At 38.6% G+C, this 26,170-nt stretch overlaps 1 protein-coding gene and 1 non-coding gene across 3 annotated transcripts in view; both read left to right on the top strand.

Annotated features, from left to right (window-relative positions):
* Positions 1-26,170, top strand: part of Pcsk2 (proprotein convertase subtilisin/kexin type 2) — a 270,092-nt gene that overhangs the window by 103,469 nt on the left and 140,453 nt on the right. The window lies entirely within an intron of this gene.
* Positions 21,913-22,100, top strand: LOC113191089 (U2 spliceosomal RNA). Its single transcript, XR_003301858.1, has one exon. It is a non-coding gene; the product is annotated as a U2 spliceosomal RNA (small nuclear RNA).

Below are 26,170 nucleotides of genomic sequence, written 5' to 3'. Positions count from 1 at the left end.
TTTATAAGCCCTGGAAGAGCTGGCATGATCTGGCACCTACCTATCTATTTGGGTCACGGTTCTTGATTTTAATATCAAAAATGAAGTCTTTACTAAAGAAAACAAGAAAATTATTAGACAGGACTCTCTGCAGAATCAGCTTAGAAGGCTGGGAATCAGGTCTAGTCACACGTAAGAAGTCAAGGCCCTGTCATAAGAACCATCTGTTTAGCACACATCTGAAGACCCCTATACCCTGTGGTCTTCATCACTTGCTTCCTGCTGCCAGATTCCACTGCTTAGACCCTCCCCTGACCCCTAAATGCCCAGCTACCAGCAACCCCCACTGGAAAGCATATGCCTTCCCAGGCTTCTTACAGGATTTATACCCCTGGACAGAGTTATAGGAGTGACATGCTACTAGCATGCAATGAGAGGGTTCTCTTCCCCTGCAATATAGTTTAAATCTGAAGTGTCCCCACAAATCTCATGTGTTAAAGTCTAGTCACCAACCCACTGGAAGACAAGTAAGGTCATTGGGGGTATGCCCTTAAAGAGGATATTGGAACTCCAGCCCCTTCCTGTCCCTATCTTGGCATCCTGGCCAACATGAGGTAAGCAGTTCCTCTGCCACATGCTCCCTACCATGATGTTCTGCTCCATCACAGGCCGGAAGGCAAAGAGTCAACTAACCATGGACTGAAACCTCTGAAACTACAAACCAAAATAAATACTTTCCCCTTTTTAAGCTGGATTTTCTCAGGTATTTTGTCACAGTGATAGAGAGCTGAATAATACACTCTGCTTCCACATCTGCAGTAGAGGGTGAGAACATCCCAAATAATCAATGGGTTCAAATCCTAGGTAGGCAGAAGCCAGCCCACTGCCCCTCAGGCCCCTCCTTGTTCTGAAGCTCAGCCTTACCAGGCTTTGTGCAGTTCCATGAAACCACTGCACTTCCCCGTACTGCAGAGTATGCTAATTTCTTTGCACAGACTGCTTCCCTCCTGGGCCCAGTCAGCTTCCCTTGCTTAGGGATTCAAGACAGCTTTCCTCAAGGAAGATTTCCCAACACCATAAACAGATTGGTCCCCCATAAGTACATGCACAGTAGCTTTCCTCTGAGAAACACAGTCCTCTTGTAATTGCATTTTTATCTATATCCCTCTAAGAAGTTGGCTTCCTGAGGGCTGGGTGCATCTACTTTGGGGGGGGGGGGTTGTTGTTGTAGTGTTATTTTTGGTACTGGAGTTTGAACTCAGGGATACTCAACCACTGAGCCACATCCCCACCCCTATTTTGTATTTTATTTAGAAACAGGGTCTCAGAAATTGCTTAGCACCTCGCCGTTGCTGAGACTGGCTTTGAACCCACTATCCTCCTGTCTCAGCCTCCTGAGCCACTGGGATTACAGGAATGCACCATTGCACCTGGGGCATCTACTTTTGCTCACCCTTATATGCTCAATACTGAGCAGAAGGCCCAGCACGTATAGGGACCAAATAGCTGCTTAAGGGATGAATGAAAATGAACACATTCTTAAGCCACCCAATTTTGATTTTTTTTTGATCATTACACAGTTTTTCAATAGCTAAATAAAATGTCCTTTTGGCTTAGAGGAGAATTAGCTCATATTTTCAATGAGAAACATTCCCTCTTATGAGAGACATAAGTCAACAAGGCATGTGGTCAAACAAGTGTTTGTTTGTTTTTTTTAAAGACTAAAAAATATTTAAGTTTTTAGAATCCTTAAGTACATTCAGGGTTAGAACATATATCAATTAACTATTGCTACATAACAAATGTTTCCAAAGTTCTGGGGTAGAAAACAACCATCACTGATCACTATGCATTCATCTAGATGTTGTCTGGGTGGGTAAGCTGATCTAGACTGGCTCAGGTGAGGATAGCTCTGTGCCATGTGACTCTCATCTTTCTCAAACCATTAGTGGGCCTGGCCCAGGCATGTTCCTCTTATAGAAATGACAGAGAAAAAGAAGTCAAGTGGAGTCACAAAAGTCTCTTAAAACATAGGCCGATCTGTCCCAGTCACTTCTGCCCATGGCCAATACAACTTAATGATCAAGCCCAAAGTCAAGAAGTTGGGAAATATACTCTGCTCACAAAGAGGCCACAACAAGGATATGGATGCAAGAAAGGATGGAAAATCAAGGCCAGCAATGCAGTCTACCTCAAGATTACAGGCCACATAAATTATAGAAGTCACTTTAGAAAGCAGATGGCCAATGGCAGTCCAATCCTCTGCCATCATGTAGGTTTAAATTTCTTTGAAAAGCAGTCAAAGCCCTTGCACAGAATTATGGGAGGAAAAAAATGGACATTAGGTTAAGACTAACTAAGCATTATTTATAATAATAATGATTATTATTATTTTATATTATATAATGTATATATTATATTATTATAATTATATTATCTGTACTTTCAACTTTTGTGTGAATCTACAACTATTCCAAAGTTAGTTTATTTAAACAAACAAAAATAGCATGAGATGGGACACGGTTTCATAATAGCAAGAATAATTTTATCTCTTCATTGGTGAATTTTAATCATACAAAATAGTGGGAATCCTTTTATATATTTGTACATGTAGATAATATAGCAAGATAATTTGTTCAGTTTCCTTTCCCTTTTCCTCCCCTCCTCCTTCCCACAGAATCCCTTTCCTATTCTACTTGTCTCCCTTCTATTTTCATGAGATTGTCCCCCCAAATCACTCCTTATCTAAGCCTATCAGTTTCTTAACATTATCACTATCTTACAAGTGTCAGATCTGCCTCCTGGGAAGTGGGGTGGGGTCTTTTCTGAAACTCTGGGTCTAGAGATTTATACCCATCTGGGACATCAATGTGGGGAGGGGTTGGAGGTATATGGGGAGGGCTCCTGTCAGAATCTCCAATCAACCAGGGGAGAACTGCTGCCTATATCCATCTAGGATAGGATATGAGCGTCTAGCCCCAACCCCATGTGCACTCACCTTTGGTTCCTTTCTAACCTCCTTTCATCAATATCTTATTCTTGTGAGCACATAGGCCCTCTACTCTTCCTTCCTCTTCTGTGTTTCCCATGTGTGCAGAAAGTCAGCCTGAATTAATTCTAGAACTAATTCCAAATTTCTAGGACTTTGAACTAACACAGTGTGTTAACTTTAAAAGCCCCAGCTAATATGACCAAACTTTTGTTATGTGAAGGCACGGATGTGGCACGGTGAGTCCTGGTATTGGGTGTTCCATAGGACTCTAATTTTTTAAAAAATTAAACTGTAAATGGATTGAAGAGGGATCAGTGAAGTGAAGGGAAAGAAGAAGGAGCAGAGCTGGGGGTGGAAGTGCTGGGGATTGAGTTGAAGCAGGTTGTGTTCCATGTTTTTGTAATTATGTTAGGGTGTATCTTGGCATTGCATATAACTAAAAGAATAAATTTTTAAAATCCAGAGCTAAAATGGGGACAGGGCAGCCCATATTAGTTATGTTGGTTTTTCAAAATCTAAGGTAAGTCCTACCTCCTTCCAAGAAAACTTTCTTGTCTGTTACAGCCTTCATCAATTGCACTTTCTCTGGATACAGAAAACCCTTACATCACATAAGCATATGCCTTTGGCTAGATTGTCCAGCCTAACTGTAAGTTCCTTGAAGGCAGGTAGCAACTGGAATACATCCTGCATTCTCCAAAGGTTTAACAAGATGCCAGGTCATATGCCACCACCTCCATCCCATCAAATACCCAAAGAAGAGCGGATGCCATCCACCCCTTCCCTAGGGCATAGCCGGCTGTCTGAGGTTGCAGGCAGCTCACAGGCATAGCTCGCTGTCATGGCAACGTGGCATCCCTCAAGTAGAACACGCTCCATGGTGTCGTGGAGCAGCTGCTACCGCTGTGTCTCCACCAGTGCCATTTCTGCTTCCTTGAATTTTATATTGGCTGAGATAATAGCACAAATTAAGGTATTTGCTGGTTTCTATTACCATTTTTTGGTAAATCACTTTTTCCATATTAATGCATGGGAAAGAGATTGTCAGCAAACATACCATTTATTTCACTGAGAAAAAAGCTTTAAATGCTCAGTCATGTTTTTCTAACACAATTCACTGCTTCCAAATTTATTTGCTGCTGCCTCAATAAATCCAAGTAAATCATGCTTTTATGCACGCACACTGTGCCCATGTCGAGATGAGATTTGCTAATACGCTACGTTTGTTGAGTCCTAAGTCTGACTATTCACCTTGGATAAGAGTACAGAAATGCTAGTGTATAATAGAATGAATCCTACCAAAGAATTCTTACTTCATCCTTGAAAGAGCTTCAGGTTAGGGATGACAGGAAACCAAAAACAAAGAGAATAAAAAGAAACCTAAGTTCACTGTCTGCTTCCCAAAGTTAGATTTCCATACAGAAGTTATAAAGCATTTTTTAAATACAGGTTTTATTACAGATTTGGAACTATTATTGCATGGCATCTGTCTTCCCATCTGACCCCTCCCAGAAAAGTTTTGGGCATCTGAAAATTTATATGTGTACTTTCTATAATGGAGTTTCTCCCCATGTGTGTATATATACATGTGTATGTAGTTTAACATAAATGCAATTATATGTAATATAGAGTATATACAAATTATGTACAGCATGTATATATTGTATGATTATAATATAGGTGATTATACAATTGTACATAATTTTTATACATTTAAAATTATAGGTAATTTTAAAATTATAGGTAATTTTAAAATCATCCATACTTTTTATGTATTTATAACTACATATTAAGATACACATATGCCAGGCACAGTGGTGCACTCCTGTAATCTCAGTGGCTGGGGAGGCTGAGGCAGGAGAATTGTGAGTTTAATGCCAGCCTCAGCAAAAAGCGAGGTGCAAAGCGATTTCTGAGATCCTGTCTCAAAATAAAATATAAAATAGGACTAGGGATGTGGCTCAGTGATCGAGTGTCCCTGAGTTCAATCCCCAGTACCTGCCCCACAAAAAAGATACACATACATAATTTAATATATATTATGACATTTGCTATATACAAAATACTTAACATAAATAATATATGTTAATAGAGGGACATTGGTAATGCAGCTAATTAACTGTAGCTTTGGTTGGGGATGTGGCACCGTACTGAAGACTGAACCCAAGGGAGCTTGACCACTCAGCTACATTCCCAGCCCTTTTTATTTTTCATTTTGAGATAGGGTCTCACTACGTTGCTGAAGCTGTCCTTGAACTTGCCATTCTCTTGCCTCAGTCTCCCAAGTAACTGGAGTTGCAGGTGTGTGCCATCATACCCACTTAACTTTAGCTTTAAATGTGAGAAACATGTGTGTTTTACTGGTAAACTGAACATTTTGCAAGGGAGGAAGAGAGGACAAGAAAGGAAAGTTCAAATCTGGAAAAGAGTTTTGAGATTGTCTTCTAGCCCAAAGTTCTGTTTTTGGGGAAAAGTGAGATCCTGAGTAGAAACTGACACAGCCATCCTGTGGCTAAGCTATGAGTGAAAAAATAAAATCGAAGCAAAATCTCTTAGAATTTCTGCTTAAGTTGTGGACAATCATAAAATAATCCTCAAAGACTCCAGTGCTCATACCTGAATGCCAGTTAGTATCTAAACTTTGCCAGAAGACAACAAACAGAGAGCTAAGACACGCTATGGTCTCTCTTCCCTTCCCTACAGTCTGGCCTGGTTGCTGTCTTCCTCTCCAGCTCCATTATTAGGTTGGGAATCATGTGCTGACTTTTTAATTAAAAATAATAATTAACATACTAAACACAGTGTTGACTACAAACAAACCATTATTCTTCTTTAATCACGTAGGCCCAGTAATTTATCTCGGTATTTGGCAAGGCTTCCACAGGAATAAATCAATGTTAAATCTGAAATCTAATGACGCAGGGGGGTTTGGAGAAAAATAAACCTACCAATGCATCACAAGAAGGCAAGAGCCAGGATAAATCTGGGCTGGTTAGTGCATTGCTATGTTCTACCAGTGAAAAGAAAATAATCATAAATATTGCTAGTTATATTTGAGCTAACCCAAATACATCTTAATTCCTTACGAGTCACCTTTTATTTTTGTTGCTCATTTCTTAAGTATGTCCCAATTATTCCAAAGCAAGTTTGTTTTACAAATAAGGCTCTGCTGTCAAAAACAGACACACTCTGTCTCATTATCATAAATCCTACCTGAATATTTCTTTTATTTATTAAATAAAATACTTTATCTAATATTTAAGATTGTAGAGATTGAAAATGCCTGTTGTACATACTCAAGGGCATATAATCTTCAAAAAGAGATGGTTATCAAATTTCAAAGCTCCACCCTTTTAAAATGTGTGCCTGCCTTTACAATTAGCAAAGACTGTTTGCATATGTATTAAATTATTTGTTTTGATCTTGTCTTAGATTTTTAAAGCTCATGGAAGTAACCTATAATTATATGCTCAGTGTAGAAAATTCTAGACATTTATAAAGGGAGAAAATTCTCCCTGCATATCAAACCCCTCTTTTACTATCACACCCCAGAAGTGACCATTATTAGTTTGGCATTTTTTTTTCAGTGCTGTCCAAGAGAAATATAATGTAAGCCACAATTGTGTGTACAAATATTAAGTAGCCACATTTTTTTAGAGTAAGGGAAATTAATTTTAATAATAATATATTTTATGTATATATCTAAATACTAACATTTCAACATGGAATCAATGCAATTATAATGAAGTGTTTTGCATTATTTTCTTATACTAAGTCTTCAAACTCCAGTGTGTACTTTATAGATACAGTCAATTTCAGTTCAAACTAGTCACATCTTGAGTGCTCATTAGCCACGTGAGGCAGTGACTACCTATTGGACAGTGCAGTTCTAGATCTTTCTTTCTATGTGAAAGATAGAAATAATGGCTATGGTATGGTACATTAGCTAAGAAACCTTTTGCTGTCGAGAACAGAAACAATCACAACTTTCATAATAAAGGTCTTAATCCATGTAACAGGAAGACCAAGGCGGGCAATTCCAAAGCTGGAACAGCAGCTAAAAATCCAGGATCCAGGTTGCTGTCTCCACTGTTCTCTCTACCTGCCCCTGGGGTTGCAAGATGGTTGCTGCAGGTCCAGACGACACATCTTCCTACTCTAGCTTCCAAGGACAGAAAGAAGAAGGATGGATGGAGAAATGTGAAAGAGATCTTCCTTTATTCACGGAGAGGGGGAAATCCTTCTCTGAAGTCCCCTTATTGCTTTTGGCCAGGAAAGATCCCATGGCTTCATCACATGAAGCAAGGTAAACAGATGTCTGACTGCACTAGTCTTTGTGGTAAGAAATGGAATAAGAGAAGTGGGTTAATAAGTAGACACTCAAAGTCCTTTCATGCATAGATTTAAAAGTTGAATTAACTAATTCAAATGTCGGGTCCATTTTATTTTTTATTGATTTTTAAAAAATAAATGGCAGCAGAATGCATTACAAGTCTTATTACACATATACAGAACAATTTTTCATATCTCTGGTTGTATATAAAGTATGTTAATACCAATTCATGTCCTTATACATGTACTTTGGATAATGATGTCAATCACTCCATTTTCGAGCTGTATGTACTCTTTCAACACACACCACTTGGGCTGTGCCAATTCACACTTCCTCAAAAAAAAAAAAAGGTTTAGGAAAATATGTCTCATCACATCTGCAGCAGCATTGGGTCTAACTGGATTCTGGAATAACCCTGTAAAATTTACACTTTTATGAATATCATCTTAATTATTTTGGGGAAGGTGAGTACTGGAGATTAAATCCAGGCCTCACACATCCTCACACAGAGAGCTAAGACACGCTACCACTACGCCAAATACCCAGACCTTTTTATTTCATTCTGAGACAGGGTCTCACATAATTTCCCAGGACAACCTTGAACTTGCCATTTTCCTAATTTTCAGCTCTCAAGTAGCTGGGATTGCAGGTATGCACCACTGTTCCTAGATGAATATCAATTTAATTTTATCCCAAAGCTAAATAATTTCTCCATATCACAGCCAAGAAGTGGCTCAACCATGAACCATCCCTTAGACCCAGGTCTTCTGTCACCAAACTGGCTGTTTTTACCACTCTCAGGTACAATCCTCCTGACAAGAATAGTTTATGAAAACTGAAAACAAAATTGAATCTCAAACTAGATTTGTGAAAACCCAATGCAAGATTCAGCCCTTTCTGGTAAAAGCTCTAGTATTTGCAAAAACTTATGTGTACCTAGTCCTTGATAAGCCAGAAAAGCAGATCTTAAAGAACTGCATGATCTTCTACTGTGAACTGCTCAGGATAACTTTTATTCTTGAAGGGAAAGTTGAAATAATGTCAACAATGGGGGTTCATAGTCCTCCAAGAAATTATATGCCCATTGTCTCTTATGATTTGAAACAAGCAATCTATGAAGTTGGCCCACGTGTCCAAACTTATTTGATAAATGGTAACTCAGATTCATATGTGGAGACCAAGACACATGTCTTGGATTCTAGAGCATCTGAGAAACACAGTGGACACCAGAGGTTGGAGAAGGTTCCTTTGCTCCTATTAAAACTTTCCCAGTGGTTTGACACCAGGTATGATAATTATAGCTCACACAGAGCATCTATTCCATCCCAAGCATTGTTTTTAACTCTTTACATTTGATAACTATTTAATTTCATAATGGTGCTAATAAAATTGTACATTATCCAGCTATTTCTTCATAACAAACAGACAAAACTTGCAAAGGCCTACAAGGAACAATTATTTCTCATTAAAGTGCATGATTTGGTTGTGATTTGGCTGATCTAAGACAGACTCAGCAAGCATAGCTCTAAGCCAAGGACTAAGTTCAAGTGTCTTTTCAGTTAACACAGATAACATTCTGCTTTAAAATTTCACCCTCAATGGACCTCACCCCTAAATACTATTTTCTCAGTATTTATGTATGGAAAAGGAGAGTTATAATAGAAATGGAAGAACTCCTACAAGCTAAGAAATACCCATGTACATTTCTAACAAAGGATCAAGTGGAATTAAAAGAAGAGCATTGAATTTGATAAGTGGGAGGTCATTGATTAAGCCATTGTACGAATTCCAAACATAGGTATGTGCAGTGTTCACTATTGCTGATCTGCTGAAAGGTTCACAGTGATGTCCATGTTCTCACTTGTGTGAACCCTGCCTTATTTTACGATACTTAGAATAGTTGGGATGGCTTCTTGTCTTCTTAGTACTTGTTTTACAAAGAGAACCATACTGTTTGCAAATTATTTTCAAGGGTTCAGAAAACCAAACCAAAGATAAGGTAGGATCAGGAATAAGTGGCAGGGGGCATAGGAAGAATTAATATTCAGAAAATCCAAGTGAAGAATATGTAGGAATTCTATGAATTTTTTCATTTTTTAAAAGTATAAGTTTACAAAGAAAAATTAGAAAGAGCTTCCATAACATACTCCACATGCATGCACCTGACTTCATAGAACTCATTTGCATGCTGTATTATGTTTGGGAGCATTGCTTTCCTCCCTCCAGGATTAATAAGAGACTCTATAGAAACAAAGTAATCACCAGACCTGGAGGGAGAACAGAACTCGAGATTCTTGGGCCTCTCAACTCAATGATCAACTCCAAATTCCCGTTACATTATTGTCTGTTCTGACATTAATGAGTATTTGTCAATATTATTTGTGTATTTGTCTGTTGAGGTGTTGAAAATGCTAATTACCCTGATTTGATCATTATAGATTGAGTACATGATCAAATATCAAATATCATGTATCAAAATATCACACTGTCAAAATAGTTTTTTTAAAGAAGTGGTTTAAGACTGAAGCCTTTGAGGCCAAACAGCCCTTGTTTAAATCTTGATTCATCCACTTTATACCTGTGTGTATTAGTTGCTGGGACAAATACCTGGTGGGGGGGACTTAGAGGAGGAAGAATTTATTATAGCTTACAGTTTTGGAGGTTTTTGTCTGTAGTTGGCTGCTTCCATTGTTTTGAGCTAAGATGAGGCAAAACATCGTGGTGGAAGGGCTTGGCCAAGGAAATCTTCTCAGTTTATGGCACCTGGGAAGAAAAGAGAGGGAGTGAGGATAGGGATAGGGACAAGACATAGCCCCAAGGATATGCCCCCAAGGACCCACTCTTTAATTAGGCCTCACCTTATACAGCCTCCCAGTAGTCCATGCAGCTATGAATGGATTAATCCAATGCACCCTCATGATCCAGTCCCTCCCTAAAAGCCCAAACTGTGAACATTCCTTCACTAGGAACCAAGCATTCAATACATGAGTCTTTTGGGGATACTTCATATCCAAACCATAATTCTGTGTGATTTTAGACAAGTCCACCTCCTCAAGTATGTCCTTTTTTATAAAATGGGGATGATTATAGTAATGGAGGTTAAATTGGTATAATGTGCTAATAACCGTGCTAAGTATATGGCAAGTCACTTGATAAATGTTTGTCATTGCTATTACTTTCATACACTTTTGCATTACAGTTCACTTCACACATGGATGGCTTCAAATCCAGATAATTGTGTGTCCAGAGTACATTCATACCATGTTCAAGTTCACCTGTCTAGTCTATCACCTACACCTTAAACAAATGAAGACTCAGAAAGGTTAAATAACCTGCCCAAGGTAGCACAGCTGGTCAGTATTATGAAGCAAATCAAGTTCTTTGTGCCTGAAATGCTGTCTGCCAGCACAATCTCAATCTTGGGGGCATTCAATAGAATGGCATGGGCACTCTGGTATTCCAAAGAAGGTCTTTAGGTAGGGCACAGTTTGGTCTTGGGTATATGGACATATTATCTCTCACTAGTCATCAGACTCATCAGAATAAGAAGTTTACAGGGACTACACAAGCACTAAGCACTAAACTATAATTTGTTTTAAATGAGTGATATGCTGAGGACAAAGTAAACTTGGAGCACAGCATAATGAAACTCAGAAAATTACAGGTTTAAATGTACTAATCAACTTGGACAGCTCATTTAACCTCTCTAAGACCTGGTTTCTGCATCCAAGAAGCACAGGTAGCAGTACAGCACTTCTTTCCCAGGATGATGACAAAGATCAGTTGAGATGCCCACTAGGAGAATGTGCTTGGGGACATAGGGGGTCAATGAATGCTTGTTCTTTGTTCCAAAACAGGGAATCTTTGTTCCAAAGGTTAATTTGGGGGTAGAGAAACCAATGGTAAAGTTGAGACTAGTCAGGACCAACAGCAAGGGGCCACAAAACAGAGAGAACGATATCTGGAAGCAAACCTCCAAGGTCTCTTCCCTGGGAGAAGTCATGACCACCCAGCATCATGTGAGCATTACTCTTCATTCACACACCTGAGATGGTGGACACCTTCACTCCCAAAGGACTCTTCAAGGAAGCATATAAAGGAGTGATAGATCACTTTTTATTTACACATTCTCAATTATGTTAGGTTTTCCCCACAGTTAACTGACTAAATAGAGAGGCATTACAGTACAGAGATGAAGGCATTGATTTCTGACTGGGACAAATCTGCTATAAAACCAGCAACTTTGAAATTATGTGACTTTGGGCAACGGTTCAAACTTTGTGAAACTTAATTTCTTTACTCAACCAAATGATCAATACTTGTGCTGGTTAATACGGCTGTGTAAGTACTTGCCCCCAAGCCTAGCAACATAAAGCAACAGCCATTTTATTTGATCACACTTTGTGGGACAAGAATTTGGGAAGAAGCTGTTAAATCTCTGCTGGGGTCTCCCATGGGTGTATTCAGATGGCAGTGGATTGGGGACCATCTGAAGACTCCAGGGCTGAATATCCAAGATGGCCCCTCACACGGCCTCAGGCTGTGAATGCTAATGAGGGTACGGCCTATCCAGCATGGCTGTCTCAGGATAGCTGAACTTTCTTACAAAATAACTAGCTTTCCCAAAATAAAAATCAAATGGCCTTTCCTGACCTATTCTTGGAAGTTAGAAGCATCACTTCTACCGTGCTCTGTGGTCTGACTAGTCACAAGCTCACCCAGATTAAAGAGAGGGACATGGGTCCTGCCTTTCAAGGGGAGAACCATAGAAGACCGGCTTTAACCGTTCACAATAATCATACCATGTTATAAGATTGTTGAAAGGATTCAATAATATAATGTTGTAAAGCCTTTTACATTTGGTTCCATGATTAGATTTTCATGATGATTTGTCTTGAGCAGGTTGATAGTGTACTGCTTCTCATCAGATTGGAGAGATGCATGTCATCAGATGAAGATGGTGTTGTTTCTTCAAGCCATGGCTTTATAAAAACCTGGTCACTTGAATCCAGGCTAGCCACTAGTTGAATGTCTTTGATTGCTTAGACCAATTGATAGATGCCTTCTCCAGGTCCCTAAGATGCATTGATCTCCTACTTTTCTCCCCAGTGCTGTTTGAATATTGCTGAGTGGAGAGAGGCTATCTAAATGGGCAGAGATATTGATTTTTCTCTTTCTACCTTTTTGAAAGCTCTTTGCTTACCAGGTGCTGAGCAAACATCAGGCAAATGGCAGACCACAAAGAAGTAGATCAAGTGAGGAGTAACAAAGGCAGCTCTGGCTTTCTGATCATGAACCTGGTTAAACATCACCCCCCTTCCTCCCCACCACCCCCCACACACACATTGGTGAAAATACAGCTGACCCAGATGGTACTAAGTAGAATCATGGGAAATATTTCTAACTAATCCATGGAAATGAAACTGTAGCCCTATCTGAAGAGGGTTAAGTGAAGGCTGAGATGAGCTGAGGGCTAATGTCAGGGTAAGGTTAAGTATTTCATAGGATGAAGTGTGTATCCTGGGTTTCCAGGTACAAATTGATTATACTCTTGGAAATGATACAACAGGTCTGTCCTAATCTGTCCCAGGGATGACAGAAAAATACAGGTTAAAAATTCTGAGTTTTTTTTTTTTTTATATATATAAAGGACATTTAAGAAACTACCCAACACTATTGACACCCAAGAAAATGGAGGTTTTTACCAAAAAAATTGAGCCAGAATTCCCTCAAGCAGTTGAAGGGAGCAGCCTGTAAGTCACCGACAACTTGTACTACAGGAGGGACACCAATAACCAGAAATGAAGAGTCCCCAGAATTTGGGGTCATTTCTAATATGCAATTCCAAAAGATTGGTACAATCCCAGAGAACTTGCCTTGAAGAACAACAAAGGAAAATCTCCAGAGATACATTTTCATGATAATGTTGGATTTTCTGAATTTAACTAGATTGTTTCTTTCAACAAAAAAGAAGTAAAAACTCTTATGGGAGCAGTGTTGGGTTTGGTGTTTGATCTTTGTGATGATCTTAGGGAAAAGACCTTCATGAGGTGGGTTTTTCCAAACCCTATTCTTGGAGCACTTCTTCAGCACTTGGTTTGAAGGATATTCATTTTTACCTCAACTATAATTGAGAACAGGATGCAGCAATTTCATTAAAAACTAGAAAGTGAGCTGGGTATAGTGACACACATCTATAATCCCAGATAATCAAGAAGATGAGGCAGGAGGATCACAAATTTAAGGCCACCCTGGGAAACATAGCAACACCCTGTCTCAAAATTTTAAAAAAGTGCTGGGGATGTACCTCAATGGTAGTGTGCTTGCCTAGCATGCATGAGCCCCTGGATTCAATCCCAGTACCATAAAAAAAGATAAAATAAATAAAAATAAATGATGAACACAAACTGGAAAATAGCCAGTAATCCCATATGCCTGTAATGCCAGCTACTTGGGAGACTGAGGCAGGAAGATCGCAAGTTCAAAGCCAGCCTCAGCAACTTAGCAAAGCCCTAAGCAACTTACCAAGACCCTGTATCACAATAAAAAATAAAAGGGCTGGGCAAGTGGCTCTGTAGTTAAGTGCCCCTGGGTTCATTCCCTAGTAACTGCCCCACAAAAAAAAAAAAAAAACCCTCAGAAAATAAAGTTGGCTTCACTACTGAATGTCTAGAAGGAACAAAAAGAGAAGCTCACCATGTCTTACCTTACCAAGATAATTTTTTTCTTTTTTTTTCCCGAGATGAATAATAAAGTTGTTTAAAGGCAGTGAAGAAGGGGATAGTAAGGTATGCATGACCCAGTCTGCATATGATGTGGTCAGACAGTCACTGGATCAGGGTCAGTCTGGGTTTTTAAAATTTATTTATTTATTCTAATTTGTGACAGCAGGATGCACAATGCATATTCATATTACACATATAGAGCACAGTTTTTTATGTCTCTTTTTGTACACAAAGTATATTCACACCATTATTGTCTACATATATGTACTTAGGGTCATGATGTCCATCTCATTTCACCATCTTTCCTACCCCCATGTCCCCTCTTTTCCCTCCCTCCCCTTTGCCCTATCTAAAGTTCCTCCATTCTTCCCATGCTCCCCCCGCACCCCATTATGGATCAGCCTCCTCATATCAGAGAAAACATCAGCATTGTTTCTTTGGGATTGGCCAACTTCACTTAGCATAATATTCTCCTGCTCCATCCATTTACCTGCATATGCCATGATTTTATTCTCTTTTAATGCTGAGTAATATTTCCTTGTGTATATATAAAACAGTTTCCCTATCCATTCATCAACTGAAGGCCATCTAGGTTGGTTCCACAATTTAGCTATTGTGAATTGTGCTGCTAAAAACATTGAAGTGGCTGCATCCCTGTAGCATGCTGTTTTTAAGTCCTTTGGGTATAGACCAAGGAGAGGGATAGCTGGGTCAAATGGTGGTTCCATTTCCAAGGAATCTCCATACTGTTTTCCATATTGGCTGCACAATTTGCAGTCCCACCAGCAACGTATAGTGTGCCTTTTCCCCCACATCCTCTCCAACATTTACTGTTGTTTGTCTTCATAATAGCTGCCATTCTGACTGGAGTGAGATGAAATCTTAGAGTAGTTTGGATTTGCATTTCTCTATTTGCTAAAGATGTTGAACATTTTTTCATATATTTGTTGATTAATTGCATATCATCTTCTGAAAAGTGTCTGTTCAGTTCCTTGGCCCATTTATTGATTGGGTTATTTGGTTTTTGTTTTTTGTATTTGGTGTTAAGATTTTTGAATTCTTATATATATATCCTAGAGATTAGTCTGTATCTGAAGTGTGTGTGGTAAAAATTTGCTCCCATTCTGTAGGCTTTCTATTCACCTTACTGATTGTTTCTTTTGCTGAGATGAATCCATCCCATTTATTGGCTTTTTATTTTATTTCTTGCACTATAGGAGTCTTATTAAGGAAGTCAGGGCCTAATTCTGATTTGTGCCTACTTTTTCTTCTATTAAGCACACAGTGTCTGGTTTAATTCCTAGATCCTTGATCCACTTTGAGTTGAGTTTTGTGCATGGTGAGAGATAGGGGCTTAATTTCATTTTGTTGCATATGGATTTCCAGTTTTCCCAGCACCATTGTTGAAGAGGCTATCTTTTCTCCAATGCATGTTTTTGGTGGTTTTGTCTAGTATGAATTAATTGTATTTGTGTGAGTTCGTCTCAGTGACCTCTCTTCTGTACCATTGGTCTACAAGCCTATTTTGGTGCCAATACATGCTGTTTTTGTTACTATTCCTCTGTAGTATAGTTTAAGGTCTGGAATAGTGATGCCACCTGCTTCACTCTTCTTTCTAAGGATTGCTTTAGCTATTCTGGGTCTTATTTTTACAGATGAATTTCATGAGTGCTTTTTCTATTTCTATGAGGAATGTAATTTGGGATTTTGTCATTGTGATTTTGATTGGAATTGCATTAAATATGTATAGTACTTTTGGTAATATGGCCATTTTGACAATATTAATTCTACCTATCCAAGAACAAGGGAGATCTTTCCATCTTCTAAGATCTTCTTTAATTTATTTATTTCTTTAGTGTTCTGTAATTTTCATTGTAGAGGTTCTTCACCTCTTTCATTAAGTTGATTCCCAAGTTGGTTTTTTTTTTTTTTGAGGCTATTGTAAATGGGGTAATTTTCCTAGTTTCTCTTTCAGAGGATTTGTCACTGATGTACAGAAATGCCTTTGATTTATGGGTGTTGATTTTGTATCCTGCTATTTTGCTGAATTCATTTATTTGTTCTAGAAGTTTTCTGGTACAATTTTTTGGATCCTCTAGGTATAGAATCATATTGTTGGCAAATAGTTATAACTTTTTCTATTTGTATCCCTTTAATTTCCTTCATCTGTCTAATTGCTCTGGCTAGAGTTTCAAGAACTATGTTAAATAGAAGTGGTGAAAGAGGGCATCCCTGTCTTGTTTCAGGTTTTAGAGGGAATGCTTTCAATTTTTCTCCATTTAGAATGATGTTGGACTGGGATTAGCATAGATAGCTTTTACTATGTTGAGATATGTTCCTGCTATACCTAGATTTTCTAGTGTTTTGAACATGAAGGGGTGCTGTATTTTGTCAAATGCTTTTTCTGCATCTATTGAGGTCATCATATGATTCTTATCTTTAAGTTTATTTATATGATGAATTACATTTATTGATTTCTGTATGTTGCATCTCTGGAATAAACCCCACTTGATTGTGGTGCACAATCTTTTTGATATGTTTTTATATTCAATTTGCCAGAATTTTATTGAGAATTTTTGCATCTATGTTCATTAGAGATATTGGTCTGAAGTTTTCTTTCTTTGATGTGTCTTTGCCTGGTTTTGGAACCAGGGTGATAGTGGCCTCATAGAATGAGTTTGGAAGTGCTGCCTCTTTTCCTATTTCCTGAAATAAATTGATGAGTATTGGTATTATTTCGTCTTTAAACATCTTGTAGAACTCGTCTGTGTATCCATCTGTTCCTGGGCTTCTCTTGGTTGGTAGGCTTCTGATGGCCTCTTCTATTTCATCACGTGAAATTGATCTGTTTAAATTGTATATGCAAATCATATGACTCTAGAAATTTGTCAATGCCTTCGATATTTTCTGTTTTATTAGAGTACAAGTTTTCAAAATAATTTCTAATTATCTTCTGTATTTCTGTAATGTCTGTTGTGATATTTCCTTTTTCTTCATGTATATTAGTGATTTGAGTGTTCCCTCCTTCTCTTCCTTAGCATGGCTAAGGGTTTTTCAATTTTATTTATTTTTTTCAAAGAACCAACTTTTTGTTTTGTCAATTTTTTCAATTTGTTTTTGTTTCAATTTCAGCTCTGATTTTAGTTATTTCCTGTCTTCTACAACTTTTGATGTTGATTTGTTCTTCTTTTTCTAAGGCTTTGAGATGTAATGTTAAGTCCTTTATTTGTTGACTTTTTCTTCTTTTAAGGAATGAACTCCATGCAATGAACTTTCCTCTTAGTCCTGCCTTCAGAGTATCCCAGATATTTCAATACTTTGTATCTGTGTTCTCTCACCTCTAAGAATTTTTAAATCTCCTCCTTGACTGTCTTTTGCAACCCATTGTTCATTCAGTAGCATATTATTTTGTCTCCAGGTGCTGGAGTAGCTTTTATTTTTTATTTTACCATTAATTTCTAATTTCATTTCATTATGATCTGATAAAATGCAGGGTAGTATATTTACATTTTTTCTTATTTGCTAAGAGTTGCTTTGTGGCATAATATGTGGCCTATTTTAGAGAAGGATCCATGTGCTGCTGAGAAGAAAGTGTATTTGTTCGTTGAAGGATGAAATAATTCTATATATATCAGTTAAGTCTAAGTTAATGATTGTATTATTGAGTCCTTTATTTATTTATTTATTTATTATCGTATTTTATTTATTTTATTTTATTTATTTATTATTGTATTTATTGAGTTTCTTTTTTAAGTTTTTGTTGGACGATCTATCCAGAGGTGTGTTAAAGTCATCCAGAATTATTGTGTTGTCGTCTATTTGACTCTTAAACCTGAGAAGATTTTGTTTGATGAACATAGATGCTCCATTATTTGGGGCATATAAATTTATTATTGTGGGGCTGGGGATGTGGCTCAAGTGGTAGTGCACTCTCCTGGCATGCTCGGGGCGCTGGGTTCGATCCTCAGCACCACATAAAAAATAAAATAAAGATGTTGTGTCTGCTGAAAACTAAAAAATAAATATTAAAAAATTCTCTCTCTCTCTCTTCTCTCTCTCTCTTTCTCAGTAAATAAATAAATTTATTATTGTTATGTCTTGTTGGTGTATGGTTCCCTTGAGCAGTATGTAGTGTCCTTCTTTATCCCTTTTGATTAACTTTGGCTTGAAGTCTATTTTATTTGATATGAGGATAGAAACCCCTACTTGCTTCCACAGTCCATGTGAGTGGTATGATTTTTCCCAACCCTTCACCTTCAGTCTGTGGATGTCTTTTCCTATGAGAGGAGTCTCTTGGAGGCAGAAGGTTGTTGGGTATTTCTTTTTAATCCAATCTGCCAGTCTATGTCTTTTGATTCGTGAGTTTAGGCCATTATCATTCAGGATTATTATTGAGACATGATTTGTATTCCCAGCCATTTTTGTTTATTTTTGGTATTTAATTTGACTTGGTTTCTCCTCTGATTAGATTTTCCTTTAGTATAATCCATCCCTCTGCTGATTTTCATTGTTGTTTTTTATATCCTCCTCATGGAATATTCTGCCAAAGATGTTCTGCACTGCAGGCTTCTAGTTGTAAATTCTTTTAACTTTTGTTTATCATGGGAGGTTTTTATTTCATCATCAAATCTAAAGCTTAATTTTGCTGGATATAAGATTCTTGGTTGGCATCCATTTTCTTTCAGAGCTTGGTATGTGTTCTTCCAGAATCTACTTGGTATTCAGGGTCTGGGTTGAAAAATCTGCAGAGATCCTTATTGGTTTCCCCCTATATGTAATCTGATCCCTTTCTCTTACGACTTTTAATATTCTCTCCTTATTCTGTATGTTAGGCATTTTCATTGTAATGTGCCTTGGTGTGGATCTGTTGTGATTTTTGTACATTTGGCATCCTGTAAGCCTCTTGTATTTGATTTTCCAGTTCATTCTTCATGTTTGAAAATTTTTCTGATATTATTTCATTATTGCTCATTCCTTTGGTTTGGAACTCTATTCCTTCCTTTCTCCCAATAACTCTTAAATTGGTTTTTTTTATGCTATCCCATATTTCTTGACTGTTCAGCTCATCGTTTCTTACTATTTTCACTGTGTGATCTACATTCTCTTCAAGATTATATATTTTGTCTTCATTGTCTGAGGTCCTGTCTAATCTGTTGGTGATGCTTTCAATTGTACTTTTAATTTGGTTTATTGTTTCTTTCATTTCAGGGAGTTCTGGGTTGTTTGTTGTTGCTGTTGTTTTGTTTTGTTTTGTTTTTTCAGAAACTCTATCTCCCTGTTGAAGTAACCTTTTACTTCCTGTATTTGTTTATGCAGCTCTTTATCAAAGTGATCTTTTGCTGCCTGTACTTGCTCTTAAATCATCCTTTAATTTGCAGAACATTTTAATTATGTACATCCTGAACTCCTTCTCTGTCATTTCTCTGCTGTGCTGGCCATGGATTCTAATAATGTGGTATCTTGATTTGTTTGGGGCACTTTCTTCCCTTATCTTTTCATATTGTTTGTGGGTCTTCCCTTCTAGCTCTGCGGATCTGAGGCGTTACCATTTTTACCCTATAGGCTTATAGTGCCCCTGTAGGGTTCCAAGAACTCTCTTTTGAGGTGAAGGACAGTGTATATCTGATTCCAATATAAACAATATACACTCTAAAAACAAATGTTTGCTAATAAAACATTTATGGTTTTGTCTCGATATACAGAAATGTTGAATTCAATTATTATCTACAATATAAGCAAAAGGGTCTACAGTTTGTAATGGTAGACAAAGAGAGAACTGGTTGTGGCATGTAGGATGATATGTTAAGGAGGTAAGAGGTGAGCAAATAGAGTTATTAGATCTTAGGAAGCTAGGAAGAGGAATCTAAAGAAGTTGGCTAGTAGCTGGAGAAAAGAGAGAAAGTGATTTGCAGGAGACAAGTAAGTGGTAAGACAATAGAGAGGGTATCAAAAAAGCATGAAAATTAAGAAAAATGAAAAATGTAAAAATAGGAGATAAACGAATATATAACACCACTGTAATATACTATTCAGGCATCCCAGTCCTCAGTATCCTAATTCATGAAAAGTACTCGGTTTCACAAATGTTGGGGGTGTAAGGGCAGGAGAAGACAGAGAGAGAGAAAAGAAGGAGGAAAAAGAGAAAAAGAAAAAAAAATCCTGAAGGAAAATACAAGGATTGTTTTTGATGGAGTTCAGTATCTTTCCTGTTTCCCTTCTCATCCAATAGATGGGGTTGTCTGTTGTTTGCTGGTATCTCCACCCTCAGGATGGTGAAGGTTATTAGGGTGGGAAGGTTGGTCCTGGAGGTGGGATATAGCACTTGCCAGTCCCTGATGGGAGACTGCACACCAAGGATCTCCTTTGGGGCCTGCTCATGTGATGTGAGCTTCTGGTCTTATCTCCTTATATTTCCTGTAGACCTCACAATTCCTGATCTCTAATTTAGTCTCTAAACTGTATCTCACTCACCCTCTCCTTTTCCTTTCTCTTCAGAGGTCTAGTGGGCTACATGTTGGTGGCTGTACTCTGGGGGCTGTGCACCTGTAGAGAGCTGTCTTGTATTGGGCAGTTCAGGGCCAAGCTTTGTGAGCTACTGACCAGCCACATAGCCGCAAGCACTGTGCAGGGTTAGTGGCTGTAGGAGAAAGGAGAGAGTTGGGGACTATAGGTACCTTGATATTGCTTCTAGGCCCCAGCAGGTGTCCCATGCAAGAGTTGCCCCAACTAAAGATGGTGACAAAGATGTCCCAAGATGGAGGTAGCTGCTTTCAGAGATGGGGTGTCAGGTCAGGTTGGGCTGGGTAGTGGCATTGCATGACATGTTCATAGATGCAGCTCTGTGGTGTGCAGTGTTGTGATTGACAGCTATCTTCAGATCCTGTCCTGTGTCCCCAGGTGCAGGCTATCACATGTAGGGGACTATAGCAGTGATTGCAGTGTCCCAAGATGGAGGTGACCCAGGGAGCCCCATGTTGGTAGATGGGGGTCCACATGGAGTGGCAACCGGAGGTCCTGTGTGTGGGCAGCAGCCAGGTACTGCATGGGTGGTCCTGCTGTGGCACAGAAGCTGTGATACCTGTGTGGGAGCAGCTGTCTGGGGTCCTCTAATCACTCACAGAAAAACATTATTCCCACTACTTGAATTCCAGGTCACAGGGCAACATAGAATGCAGCCTCCCTCTAGCCCACCATCTTGGAAGACCTGGCCAGTCATTTTGACTTGCTCCTGAACTCTGACACCTCTACATTTGAGGTCTCTCTATATTCAAGTTCTTCCATCTGAGAAGAAAATTGACTTTTTTTATTGTTGCTACTATTTTTGTTTTAAAGTGAATTTTTGGTTTATTTTCTGAGGAACATTTCAGAAAAGTAACAATCCTGAAGCTGCCCTTTGTCTTCAATATATCCTTCAACTTTTTAATCCAATAAATGCAGTCATGCATTGCTTAACAACTGAGACATGCATCATTGGGCAATTTTGCCTTTGTGGGAACATCATAGAATGTACTTACTCTAAAATGACTGAGCTGTCATTGTACCTGGTACTTTCACTAGCTCAGAAACAAAGAGGGAGAAGGTTGATACTGAGGGACATGGCTAGTACCTTCATGGAACTTGGGGAGCCATTGGGAGAGTCAATAAATCCACATCATCTATAGGATGATTAAAAGATGCTGCTTGTTGCAATTCAAAGGGAAAAACAATCAAAGCATTTGTCTGACAGGTGAATCCTAATTGACAGCTGAACATCAAGAAGCAAATAAATCAACCCTCCTTAAAATTCAAGATGGTACTCCCAGAAAGGATATAAGAAGGCTGAAATAGCATCTTAGTTTTGAAGTGATGTTGTTGGACTCATCAAGACATTAATACATTTTATCACTCCTTGTACTTTGGCTAATATCAAGTGCTGCATCTGTTCTTATCAGTTTAATACTTGATATGTTCTCTATCCAAAAGACAATATACTAAATGGATTTTTGGAATTAAGATATGGACTAGGACCTTGCTCCAACCACTCCATGCATTGACCTGGTATTGCAGTACCTCCAGGAACAGCGCACTCCACTTCAGCAGGGCAGGGAGTAGGGGGAATTACACACATATTTAGGGAGATCCACTCAACAATTAATATAACACCTTTCTCTAGGAGGCTTCTTGCAGAAGCACTTTTTAGATTCCATAAAATGGTTGCATAAGTGATTAAATTTCACAATGTGAAATGAAATGGGAAGTAACTTTTTTAAATGGTGGAAGGGCAAGTGCAACTTGGTGACTTTCATTTGCTTAGATGAATGGAAATCACATTTCTTCAGAGAGGAATGGTGGGCTTGTCACATGTAGAAGAAGTGGTATGGATACCGTAAGGGAACTTGGATACAGCCCCGTTCTATAAATGCAAACCTAGAGGATGGAAATGGCAGAAATACCTCTCTCTTGCTCCCTTGCTCACTCTCTCTCTGGAAAAAAAAAAAAAACATATTTTTTTTCACACTTGGTTTTGTTGTCCTCCAAAGAAATTACAGTTTAATGCCAGAGTAACACAAAAGCACAGGAAAACCCTAGTGGTCTGGTGCTAAATGATTGTGTGATTCAATTGATCCATTTGCAAGGAGGGTTACCAAAAGTAATGATCACTGTCATCAAGAATTATAGCAGATCTCAAGGAATGGGGAGAGCATGGGGAGTGGTTCATGCATTGGTATTTTGACACAAAAACATTAAGATGTGAGTGAATTGTCCTAGGCAGGAGACACATAGGGACATGTGAGGATTTAGTGAGGAAACTAGCCTGGCCAGATCATGATGGAGGGAATGTGATGTGGGAATGAGGGTGAGATGATGGGGCAGGCAGCACCTTTCAAATCCAGGCTAAATCATTGTTGTTGTTTGAGGGTTTTATGATTGTTTAGTTGATTGGGTTTTTGTTTATGTTTCTGTTTTGTTGGTGGTGTGGTTTTTTGTTTTTTTTTTTTTGCGGCGGGGGGGGGGGGTGTTTGTTGATTTGTTTTGTTTTGTTTGCACAGGGGATTGAACTCAGAGGTGCTTTACTACTAAGGCACATCCCCAGCCCTTTTTATTTTTTATTTTGAGATAATCTCACTAAGTTACTTAGGGCCTCAGTAAGTTGCTGAGGCTGGCCTCAAACTTGAAATCCTTCTGCCTCAGCCTCCAAAGTTGCTGGGGTTCTAGGAGTGCCCAGCCAAGCCAGGATCATTGTTGAATCTTTAAGAAAGTAAAAGGTACTTGTGATTATAAAAGAATCCAAAACATAGACATTTGAGAGACCTAAAGCAATTCCCCCAGTTGATCCCAGCTGAAACCCCTATATAGAGGAAACGAGCAAGACAGGAGACATGTAGGGCTAAAAAAGATTGTATCATCCTTAGGTCAGATCCAGCCTGAGGTCCTAACCTGGTAATGATAAACCTTACATCTTACACAGACCCCATCCTTTCCAAGTCCAGCCTTTGAGTCTCTCCAGTTTAGACTCCAAAAATAGTATTACAGAAACAAGTCAACCTGATCCCTTACCCACAGACTCTTTAAGCATAATGAAATAGTAGCTAGAAGCTATCATGTCCTGGGTCAATTTGTTATGCAGCAAAAGTAGCGGGAACACATACACTGACCTCTTGAGCAATATTGTTTGGATTCTGCCATTCAGTGCTGGAGAGAAGGCCTTCCACAGTTTGATTTTTTTACTCCTTTATGATTAGCATATTTTATTGTTTTGTTTTCTCTGCTCAGCTGCTTCTAGCATCTTGTTTGTATCATTGCAATTCAAATATGCCCTGGAATATGGTTAAGTATAGATCTCGTGTTATTAATCTTGCCTAGAATGTGGTGAGCCTATCAGTCTATATATTGTTAAGCATTTTGTTTTGCATCAATTACAGTGTTTTATTTTTCTTGTTTGTTTTCCAGTAATATTGTTAGGAACATTGCCAACTGAGAAGCTGGGGCCACTGATACATTTGGGACATTGCGTTCAAGCTGTTACCCCGATACTGCCCAGCTACTGTTTTTGCTACTCCAGCAATGAAGACATCAAGTAGGCTTCTAACTCTGGGTAGAATGCAGGCTCAGTTTTGTATACATTACAGTGAATATAAGCAATAGTCATGTTCTAAGTTAATAATTTTTACCACCAGGTCTTAAGACTTAAGGCTCAACATTTGTCTTCCATAACACCCATGCAACCCAGCCCCTCTTGGTGTTGCCTCCTTTGTGACACCTACCTATTCTCAGGTCTCTGAAAGTTATGACTTTCTAGCTATAAATTCCTAAGAGTCCATTCCAAATGCCAGTACCAATAAGGGGGGAAAAACACTGATCCCCCATCTCTTTCTCCTGAGGCTTATCAATAAGTTGATATTGAAGTTTCTGAAGTAGTGTCATCCAGGTCTCCATGAAAACATTATCTGATTTTAGACCATTCCCACTTCTTCTTATAGTATTCATTACTGAGAAACCATTTAGGGACATTCCTATCTCCTAAAATTTTGGATTTGTATTCTCTTCATATTTGTTTCATCAGTTTACCTTTTTTTCTTAATATGTTTATTCCTATGCATCTTGTGGATTTGGGCTTCCATTTCATTAAAAGCATCATTTATGTCTCAATCAATATGCCTTGTAACTTTCTTCTGGCTCCAGGGTTTGGTCCTTTTTAACTGTAGTGCTTCTCCCTGAGTCTTCAGGATAATGTTCTTCTCTTTTTCCTAGTATATTACCTCCTAATTCTTCTCGTTCCTAATATTTTACTTTCCAATCATCCTGTGTTAATGTCTTTTTTTCCTGGTTTATTTATTTTTGAATGAGAAGCTCTATCCAAATCCAGCATTGGTCACCAGACTCACTGTTGGGTTACCCTTGATCTGTCCAGTAATTTAATCACCTTCTCAGATATGTTAGAAGTACACAGATCTTTGACAAATACCCTGTGTCTAAAGGACCTACAGCATTGACATGGGACATCCTCCTATCCTCCCTGAAGATCTTTCCGACACTATGAACATATGAAATGACTAAAAATGACAATACACTATTAACATATGAAATGACTAAAAATGACAATACACTATATGCACTGCCAATAGGAGATTTTTTTACCTGTTTCTGCTTACCCACACATTTGTGATTTATGACTTTTTTTCTTTTGGTATGGGGGACAGAACGCAGAAGCATTTTACCACTGAGCTCTATCCCCAGCCCTTTTTATTTTTATTTGGAGATAGATTTTTACTAGGTTGCTGAGGCTGGCCTGGCACTTGGGATCCTCCTGCCTCATCCACCCAGGTTGATGGCATTGTAGACAGTGCCACCATGATTTGCAGCTCTTAAAGTAAGATGGGCCACCATCAGCCTTTACCTCCTGTTCATCTGTTGTGATTCTAGAAATGTGTATTCCTTAATAGCTGTGGGAAAGAAGTCATGGCTGGGCATAGCAGAGATGAGGAGCAGAGAGAGAATGGACAGAGGCTTTCTTGGGGTTAATAGAGACATCGTGGTACCAAACTCATAGGCAGACAAAGGGGCATATTTTTTGCTAAAAAGGATTTTTGTTTTCAGGACATTACAGAGGCAGGTCATTAAACGTGTTTATCTATTCAGTGCCCTGACCTAGTGTTTGGTAGCAATTCCTTTGAATTCTAGCTATAGATGAGCCATAAGTCCTACTTCCTCACTGTGGTGAGAGTTTTCTTCATCTTTTTGCTGTGTGCCCTGAGTACTTCATTGAGCAACTCAAGGACACGGGGCTGGGAGTTACTATCCAGAGACCTAATTCAGACAAATCGTTCTGGTAGAACTGATTTATTTAAGAGAAACAGATAAGGATCAAAATAGTTTCAGGTGCTCTCTAAAGTCAAACTATATCTAACAAGAAACCTACCTCGTGGTCTTCCATGAAAATAACCCCACCACTTCTCAATGTCCCTGTGTGCAACGTGAATATTGTATTATCCATTCCTGGCCAGTCCACTTTGAATCCTGCTCAGTGAGAACCACATGTATTCCCATAAGCATAAGGTTAACAATCCTGGCCATAAGGAATTTTTACTTTGCTGAGATTGGTGTTTATAAAGGGCTATCCAGTCCCATTTTGCAGGAAGAAAAATTGGAGTGGACAGTATT

This window comes from Urocitellus parryii, chromosome 6, assembly GCF_045843805.1.
Source record: "Urocitellus parryii isolate mUroPar1 chromosome 6, mUroPar1.hap1, whole genome shotgun sequence".
Taxonomy (NCBI): Eukaryota; Metazoa; Chordata; class Mammalia; order Rodentia; family Sciuridae; genus Urocitellus; species Urocitellus parryii.
Note: the sequence above shows the minus strand (reverse complement) of the source record. Positions and strands in the feature narration are given on the sequence as shown.